At 47.3% G+C, this 8420-nt stretch overlaps 1 long non-coding RNA gene across 1 annotated transcript; it reads left to right on the top strand.

Annotated features, from left to right (window-relative positions):
- The first annotated feature begins 3488 nt into the window (after positions 1-3488).
- On the top strand, positions 3489-6024 carry LOC121007901. Its single transcript, XR_005780483.1, has 3 exons — positions 3489-3549; positions 3849-3908; positions 5801-6024. It is a non-coding gene; the product is annotated as an uncharacterized LOC121007901 (long non-coding RNA).
- Positions 6025-8420: the final 2396 nt, after the last annotated feature.

The raw sequence follows: 8420 nt of genomic DNA, 5'->3' as shown, positions 1-8420 counted from the left end.
TCTGGGAAGGGTGGTTGACTTCGGGTGAGGGTGGTGGACAGGTTTTGAGGAGGTTTGGTGGAGTTCTGGGGAGGGTGGTATAGTTATGGGGAGGGGTGGTATATTGTTCTGGGGAGGGGTGGTGGAGTTCTGGGGAGGGGTGGTGAAGTTCTGAACAGGGGTAGTGAAGTTTTGGACAGGGGTGGTGAAGTTCTGGACAGGGGTGGTGAAGTTCTGGGGAGGGATGATGAAGTTCTCGGGAGGGGTGGTGGAGTTCTGGGACGGATAGTGGAATTCTGGGGAGGGTGGTGGAGTTCTGAGGAGAATGGTGAAGTCACCACACACACCATGGTAGGTCCTTGATCGCCATATTGGGAAGGAGGGACACTTGAGGGGGCCTAGTCTCTGAGGAGATAGTGCCCGAAGTATGGCCTGTCTTGAGCCACAGTGGAAGTTGGCAGACCAGTTAGTGGAGAAGCTAGAACCATTTTGCTCACTGTATGTTAGTCCTGGTTGTGCTGGACCCACCACCACCTTATTGCACTGTATATAAATTTAAAGAGCACCTGCCAACAGGATCCATCCTATAAAACCCAGTATACTACCTGGTAGGGTTGATACTGCTGATTAACATGATACATGTCTTTGTGGTGACTTCATGTGAAAATTCCAGAGAAAATTAGGGCTTTAGTGCGCTGAGGTGGTGGGGCCAGCACTGGAAAACTGAGGAGTTGAGGTGAACTGTAGAGCTAAGCCCCGTTCCTCAGTGTACTGATGCCCTCAGTTGCATAAAGAATTAAAGGCTATGTATACCTTTGGGGGCAATTGTTTTTTCTGATTGCCCTTTACTCATTTTGGGCTAAAAATAATTTTTTCAATTGGTCTTTATTAAAAATATTAAACAAAACAAGCAATGCAACAGCTCACTGCAAACCAAATAAAGTACAAAATTGCATCATAATTGCAAATGCTGAACTAATAAGTTAGAGATACTTGGCAAATCGTTTTGTACAAAATTATTTGAGCCCGTCTGCCGCATGTCAAGGCAATCTCTAGTTAGACGGGTTCCTAACACTAAATATACCTGTTATGTGCCATAGTGGCTATCATATAATTCAGAGAGTGCAGGTTCCACTTACATGCTGGATCCGCCTGAATTTCTGTCATTTTCGGTGCCAAAATGGCCTCCATTATATCCAGGGAAAGCAGTTACCAGCATGCACGCCGGGCCCACTCCACACCACCCCTGGTGCCACATGGTCATCAAGGACTGCAATGAGAGTCCACACACTATCTCTCTCCTGGTGCCAGATGGCTTCAGTGAGTGAGGGGGAGCGGGCCAAGCTATATACTAACACTAATTAAAATCAACCTGTGGGACAGACGAGCTGGTCAGGAGTGCACGACTGGGGAGGCAGCCACACCTCCAGCACGAACTGCAGAGAAAAAAAAGGGGGTCAGTCAGCACATCCCAAAGCACAGGGGCACGTTGCTATGGCTGAGAACAAGACTGTTAAACAAAACAAGCAATGCAACAGCTCACTGCAAACCAAATAAAGTACAGAATTGCATCATAATTGCAAATGCTGAACTAATAAGTTAGATATTAAAAATATTCAACCGTTCTGTCACAAAGGGTTAACCGTTTTTCTAGCAGTGTGACTGGTACTTTCACTTTGTGCCGGTCATCTAATAAGTTTAACCCTTATCTCTAAACTACTAAGAGCTCATAAACACTTATTTAAGCCACATTCTTACCCAGTAAGGTAAGAGCTGAGCTATAACGAGTGTTTATAATGTCAGAGAGCAGAGATAAGGAGCCGTCAGCTGAGATGCCTGATGGAAAATGTAAAAATACAGATCCTGCTACTAGAGAGTCTCAAGGCTGTACAGAGAAAGGGGCTCCAAATTTTTAATAACGATAAATTAAAAATATGATTTTTAGCTCAAAATGAGTAAAATACAATAATAAAAAAATGTCCCCAAAGGTGTACATAACCTTTAAAGTCTTTCTTCTCATGGAACGCCCCGGCTGATTTTCACAAGACAGGTATCAATTTAATCAACAGGATCAACCCTGTCACACAATATGTTTGGTTCGATTAGGTTGCTCCGACTGACAGGTGCTCTGTAAGAGAAGATCTGTTATCCTGACAGCAGTTACCCCAGTGAATGTGTTGTTGACTTCACTGGTGGGTCTCCATGTCTCGCTCCAGTATTGTCACGGCTGAGGATGGGGAAAACCCTCAGCCGTGCGGTATCAGCAGATGGATGGTCAGTGCAAGGCCAGGACAGGAATCAGGGAGCAGGTCACCTCCTATCAATCCCTAATTCTGACCCTGTCTCCTAGCCGTATGAGCCGACCCTGATGGTGGGAGGGCTCATACTCCGGAACCTTGGAGTCCCTTCTAGCCCTCCGGGTGGCCCTAGACTAGGAGCAGGGTAAGACGACCTGTTCCTGCTAGATGCGGAGGAACAGGAGTCTTACTGGCCAAGCTACAAAGACAGGGGAACATAAACAGACATATGGCAATGACAGGTAAGTGAGACTAGTACCACACTTACCTGCCACAGACACACAACCTGGAACCCAAGTACAAAGTGCTGCTGTCCACAACCACACAAAGGACACAGCACACAACAGACATCACACGGGAACCCAGGAAACCATATGCTGCAATAACAAAAGACCAAACAAACATCTTCTAAACACCATACATGAACTTATGACCACAAGGGTGGCCCCCACTGGCAGATGGAATACACAGGAGGCTGCTCCAGCTAACCATGGCTAAAGTACCCCTCAGACAAGTGATATTCACTGAGGCTTTATAGGGCCAAGTAGCCACACCCACAGTCAGACACACCCAGTGCACACACACACTAGGAAGGAGGTTAACCCTTCCAACACCAGGCAAGGGAAGACGGACTCTTAAAGGGGAATACACACATAAACAAAGACACTTCACCTGTTGCCGCGGGCAACAGCATGCGTGGCAATCATGTCCTGGGGATCAGCCATAGGGCTGAGACACTGCCACCACATGCACACAACACCACGCGTTGCCACGGGCAACCAAGTGAAGGAAAGTGTCACAAAACAAACCACTGGCCGTGACAAGTATGTGTTGTAGATCGCACCGGTGGGCTTCCATGTGTCGCTCCATGTTGTAGGTGCACACGTGTATCTGGTTTACAGCTTGTGATCTCTACAAACAGAACTTGACCTTTAATTTCACAATTATTTTGTGCAGACAATAGTGAGAAGAGCGTGAATTCACTGACATCTGGAGGAGCCTGCGATAAGACATTGGGAGGAGCCTGCGACAAGACATCTGGAGGAGCCTGCGGTAAGACATCTGGAGGAGCCTGCGGTAAGACATCTGGAGGAGCCTGCGGTAAGACATCTGGAGGAGCCTGCGACAAGACATCTGGAGGAGGTAAGGGTTCTACCACATGCTCCAGATGACCTGTGGAGCTTGTGTTAAATGTGCTGATTTCTTGAAAGAGCTGACATCAGGGCAGGAGATCCATCAGGAAAAGAAGAACCAAAAGCAGCAGACTCCTTAGGTGAGAACATGGATGTGATCGGTGGGGGTCTGACACCCTGGACCTATACAGAGGATAGGTCATTAGTTAAAAAGTCTTGGAAAACCCTTTAACAATACTAGGGAATACAAGTGGTAGTCCATAACTGGACAGAAATGGCACCACACTTGTCCACAGGTTCACTTTAATGGAGCGGAGCTGTATTACCAGTCACTACCCGTTGGCAGGTGTGGCGCTGCTTCTGATAGAGTAAAGCTCTTATAGATTTGATGCTGTCGGGTGTGTCTGATGTCTCACTGTCCGGGATTTATTATTTGTAGATGGTAACAGCTCAGTAAGCACTCGAGGGACCAGAGAATTCAGCACAGCGGAGTCCTTAGGTAAGGCAGTAATATGGCTGACGCCATCCTCCTTCCCAACACCGCTCCGTCTGTGAAGACAAAGGGCAGAGATCCTCCGAAGACGTGTAAATCAGATATGGTCCATTCAGCAATAGTCATCAAGCCCCCTCCACTCCCGCAGCTCATATACTGATTTTTCTACTTTATTTATTTGATCGGATAGGTTAGGCCCTGGATGAACAGTGTATTGTCATGAAGATAGCCCCTCTATAAAATGAGCGGAGGACCCCCTAATAAGGCATATGGAGAGGGGTTGTTGTCCTGAGATGATCCCTTTAAAGGGGTGGTTCGGCAGATAAAAAATTCTCAGAAAAGATGCAGATTGGACTAAAAAATAAAGCTAAGCTCACATCACCGATCTGCTTCCGTCCTGGCGGTCCCCCGGTCCCTCGCTGGTGTCTACTGGGCCAGTGATTGGTTTAGTGGTTATCTACCTTGTGTCAGGAGGCACCAGGAAGTAAAGACCAGTGGGGACCGGGGAGCGTCAGGACGGCAGCAGATCGGTGAGGTCTGTCTTGCTTGTATCATTATTCCACACCTGACCGCTAGCTCCCAGAGATATCCCCACCGGGGAGTGATGTAGGGAGGATGGAAGTGGTAGCTGTGGCTATGTGCAATGGCCAGGATACGGGTACGCTGACGCCACTTTAATGCAGTGGCCGGGTCAGGTGGATAGTATTCTGTATTTGTTCGTGACGCCAATTGCAGCATGCGCAGGGTACTACCCCAGGGCCCTTCCAAGGTGTTATAACACACGTCCCACATTAGGAATGCCAGAGTGGTGTAATGGCCTATAGTGTCTCTGTAGAGTAGTGGCAATTGTGTCAACGGTGTCTCCTACCTGGGTACGGCTGGACTCCTGGCTCCTGGCTCAATTGCAATTAATTTGAATGTAGTGATAGTAGGAGTAATAGAGGAATTTTGCGGCAGAAATGATGTCCAGACCTTTAGATGAAGTTCAAACGTTTCTTTACTGAAGATAACTTGTATCCAAGCAGTATACAGCTTTGGTCTCTGGTCCCAGGAGGTTTTAGCAATCATTGGCAAGAATAAATACTTCTGCTTTAAATGTGGAGCTTGCAGGATAAGACGTCTGCTTGGTAGCTCTGTAATTGTGACAGGAATTAATCTTCTGCACTTTTCTGTAACTTCTGCTGTATGGGGACAGACTAGCTGAGGAGGAATGGCTTCTCCTAGGTCTCTGGACTTAACTCACAGATGGATTCTCCTGGATGCTTTCTTCCTGGAACTCTGGAGGTTGTCTGTAGTTTTCTGCTTCTTCATCCAGCTGAGACTGAAGGTGCTCAGACTGGGTATATGATCAAGTCTCAGCCGAGACAAGATCCTTGCTGTCTTCCCTATGCAGGGGAACTCCTCACACACACACCCTACCCCTAGCAGGGGGTGGGCTACACTACCTCTAACTTCCTTCTCCACCCATGCTGGAATAATCCATTCTAGCCTAGATACACTAAACTGGGACTTGTACCTTGCCAAAGTGTTGCTGCCATCTACTGGTAACCATTACAGGAACAATTACATTTAACATGGTTTTAGATGCACATTTGTGAAGACATAATATAAATTATATCAGATGACAATATACAGGCTCTTAACAGATAGTAGCGGGGTAGAGGCGTGTAGTAACACAACTCTGGGGTATTACATATGCTGGTGGTAGTACCACTCACAGTTCACAGTGTCGATCTTCGCTCTGGTGCTTCCTGGGGCCAAGTAGTTAATGATAAAAGTGAGGGTCACTCAAGTTCAACAGTGGGTGCTTCGGTTACGTTTCCCCACCCATCTCTGAACTGCATGTCCTCGTGTCCAATATTATACGAAGAGACTGAAATATATTCCTCTTCCTCTAGAGCGGGACAGGTTTCTAGAAAAGCATCGCTTGGATCTGATAAACAGAGTGCTCATGGTAGATCCTGTCCTTGATAACCTCCAGGACCAAGGTGTCCTGGAACAACAGCAATATGACCGCCTAAGAAGAGAGACGTCCATCAGCAGGAAAATGACAGCGCTCTTCAATATTGTAACTGACTGGGCGGAACATTCCAAGAACCTGTTCTATACGTCTTTATATTTATACAACTTCCCCATCATAGACGACCTGAAGAAAGCTGAGGTGAAGCCAGGTAGGTACATGGTTTGTTGGTCACTGAGGGACACTACCCGATTCATGTTCACAACCTTCTTTTGGACACTGCACAATAATCACCTAGAGGTGGCGCTATGGTGACTGCTTTACCGCTGGAAGTCATAGGACTAGGAGGTAAAAGACTGGAGTTGGGGGAAGTCCAAGCATAACCGGTCACACATGGAAGTATTTTAATGTGGTTTCTGGACGATTTTAGTGGTGAAAATAATGGTGAAAAAAAATAAAATGAATGCTACTCATCAAGCCCCCTCCACTCCCGCTGCTCAGCGGGTTCTACTTCCTGGTCCCTCTCTACACACCGGAAATGGTTGCTCAGCCAATCACTGGTGGGCAGCAGTAACCCGCCTCAGCCAGTCATGTGCCATGTGTCCAGAGAGAACAGAGAGTAAAGACGGACAGGGGGCTGACAACCCCTTTAATGAGCAGAACTGAAGCTTCATAAGGGGATTGGATTGGACCAATTTATATTTACTCTTACTCAGCAAGTCCCCGAGGAGTCGGAGCAGAAGATAGGAGTGGTAGTGACTCTGGGTCAGAGTGACTGGGTGACTGAGTCAATAACAGTGGCTTTCCTCACACCGTTGCTCTTTAGGGCCGTGCAGTGAAAGGAGGGCACGCCCTTTATTTGTCAGGGCAAACCCTGGTTCTGTGTCACCTGCATAATGGTAGCTGGGATGCCCGTTAAGTTGACTGTTGGCTGAAAAGAGCGTTGGCTGAGGGTTCCAAGAGCCCAGGCCATGTTCTCCGACTCCTGGTCCCCCGGAGTAGGGTTTCTGGCAGCAGGTGAGGCAGTCCTGCCCCAGGCAGATGCTTCTTGTTGATACTGAAGCAGTTTTTTCAGAAGTGGGGGAACAGCTGAAGGTGTTGTACACCCCAAGAGCAAGGAACTCAGGACAGACACATCCTTCCTGTCTAGTGATACCCTGAGGAGACAGTGCAGAGGATGGGAGTGGTAGTTGCCCTGATGAAGTGTTGTGTCACGGTATACTTCCTCAGGCTGCTGCTCCCTGGGTATCGGTGCAGTGGAAAGGTAGGCGTGAAGAATGAGGCCAGAAGAACATAGAAACATAGAACAATCTTTTTACTAAGTGCAAAATGTAACTTCAGGTACAATCAGTAGCAGTAATTCCCTGGCACCAGTAAGGAATATGGAGGCAGGTTGGATGGCTGCAATTTAGCACTAGTGTTGTGTTCTGGCCTAGTAGTATTCTGGGTGATGGGTGTCTTAGCTGTAGTCCCTCACCTCATAGTGGTGTCTTTAATGCTGGTTGTAGCTGCTCACTCTGCTGTCTGACTTATCAAGGATTTACTTGAGGCACAATCAAGTTGATCTCTCTGGAGAATCTCTAACAGGAGCAGGAGCTTTGAAGTGTGCTTCCTCTTCTTTCTGTCTCTGGACAGGAACTCCCCTCCTGGCAGGAAGTCCTACCAAGAGGGAGGACCAGGGCATTTTGTCCTGTTCATTGCCAACCATTGCCATCCACTCCAAAGATGAACAATATAAAATGCAACAATAGATAATAATACATAACCATGTGCAAAATCATTGCAGATTCCCCCTAGGTCTCGGGTACCGCACCTGCGCTGGGCGTATACTCTTGTTTCCCGCTAGGGAGTGGGTGGAGCTTTAGTGTTAATCCAAGATGACTGATTAACCCCATTGCTTGGTAGGACACATAGGATTTGGATCCTGTTCATGACGCCAATTTTCATGCAGCAAACCCCTAAGCGGCAGGAGTGGAGGATGGGAGTGGTAGTGGCCCTGGCTGTTGCATTCAATCACAGTGGCTTCCCTCACACTCCATAGGACCAGTGCAGTGGAAGGAGGGGGCACCCTCTCTTCTCTCCGGGCACATCATGCTTCTGGGGCTCCTGCTTGATGGTAGCTGGGGTGCCCGTGATGTTGAGTGTTTGTATGGGTGCAATGACAGGACACGTAGAGTGCAATGGCTGATTTATGATGTAGGAGTTAGTAACGTTCCACATTTAACAGAATAATCATCCTTCTTTACTTTAGTTGAAAATGGGAGTTGTACAGGGTGGGCCATTTATATGGATACACCTTAATAAAATGGGAATGGTTGGTGATATTAACTTCCTGTTTGTGGCACATTAGTATATGTGAGGGGGGAAACTTTTCAAGATGGGTGGTGACCATGGTGGCCATTTTGAGGTCGGCCGTTTTGAATCCAACTTTTGTTTTTTCAATAGGAAGAGGGTCATGTGACACATCAAACTTATTGGGTATTAACGTAACTTTATTCTTTCATGAGTTATTTACAAGTTTCTGACCACTTACAAAATGTGTTCAATGTGCTGCCCAT

This window comes from Bufo bufo, chromosome 7 (assembly GCF_905171765.1).
Source record: "Bufo bufo chromosome 7, aBufBuf1.1, whole genome shotgun sequence".
NCBI lineage: Eukaryota > Metazoa > Chordata > Amphibia > Anura > Bufonidae > Bufo > Bufo bufo.
Note: the sequence above shows the minus strand (reverse complement) of the source record. Positions and strands in the feature narration are given on the sequence as shown.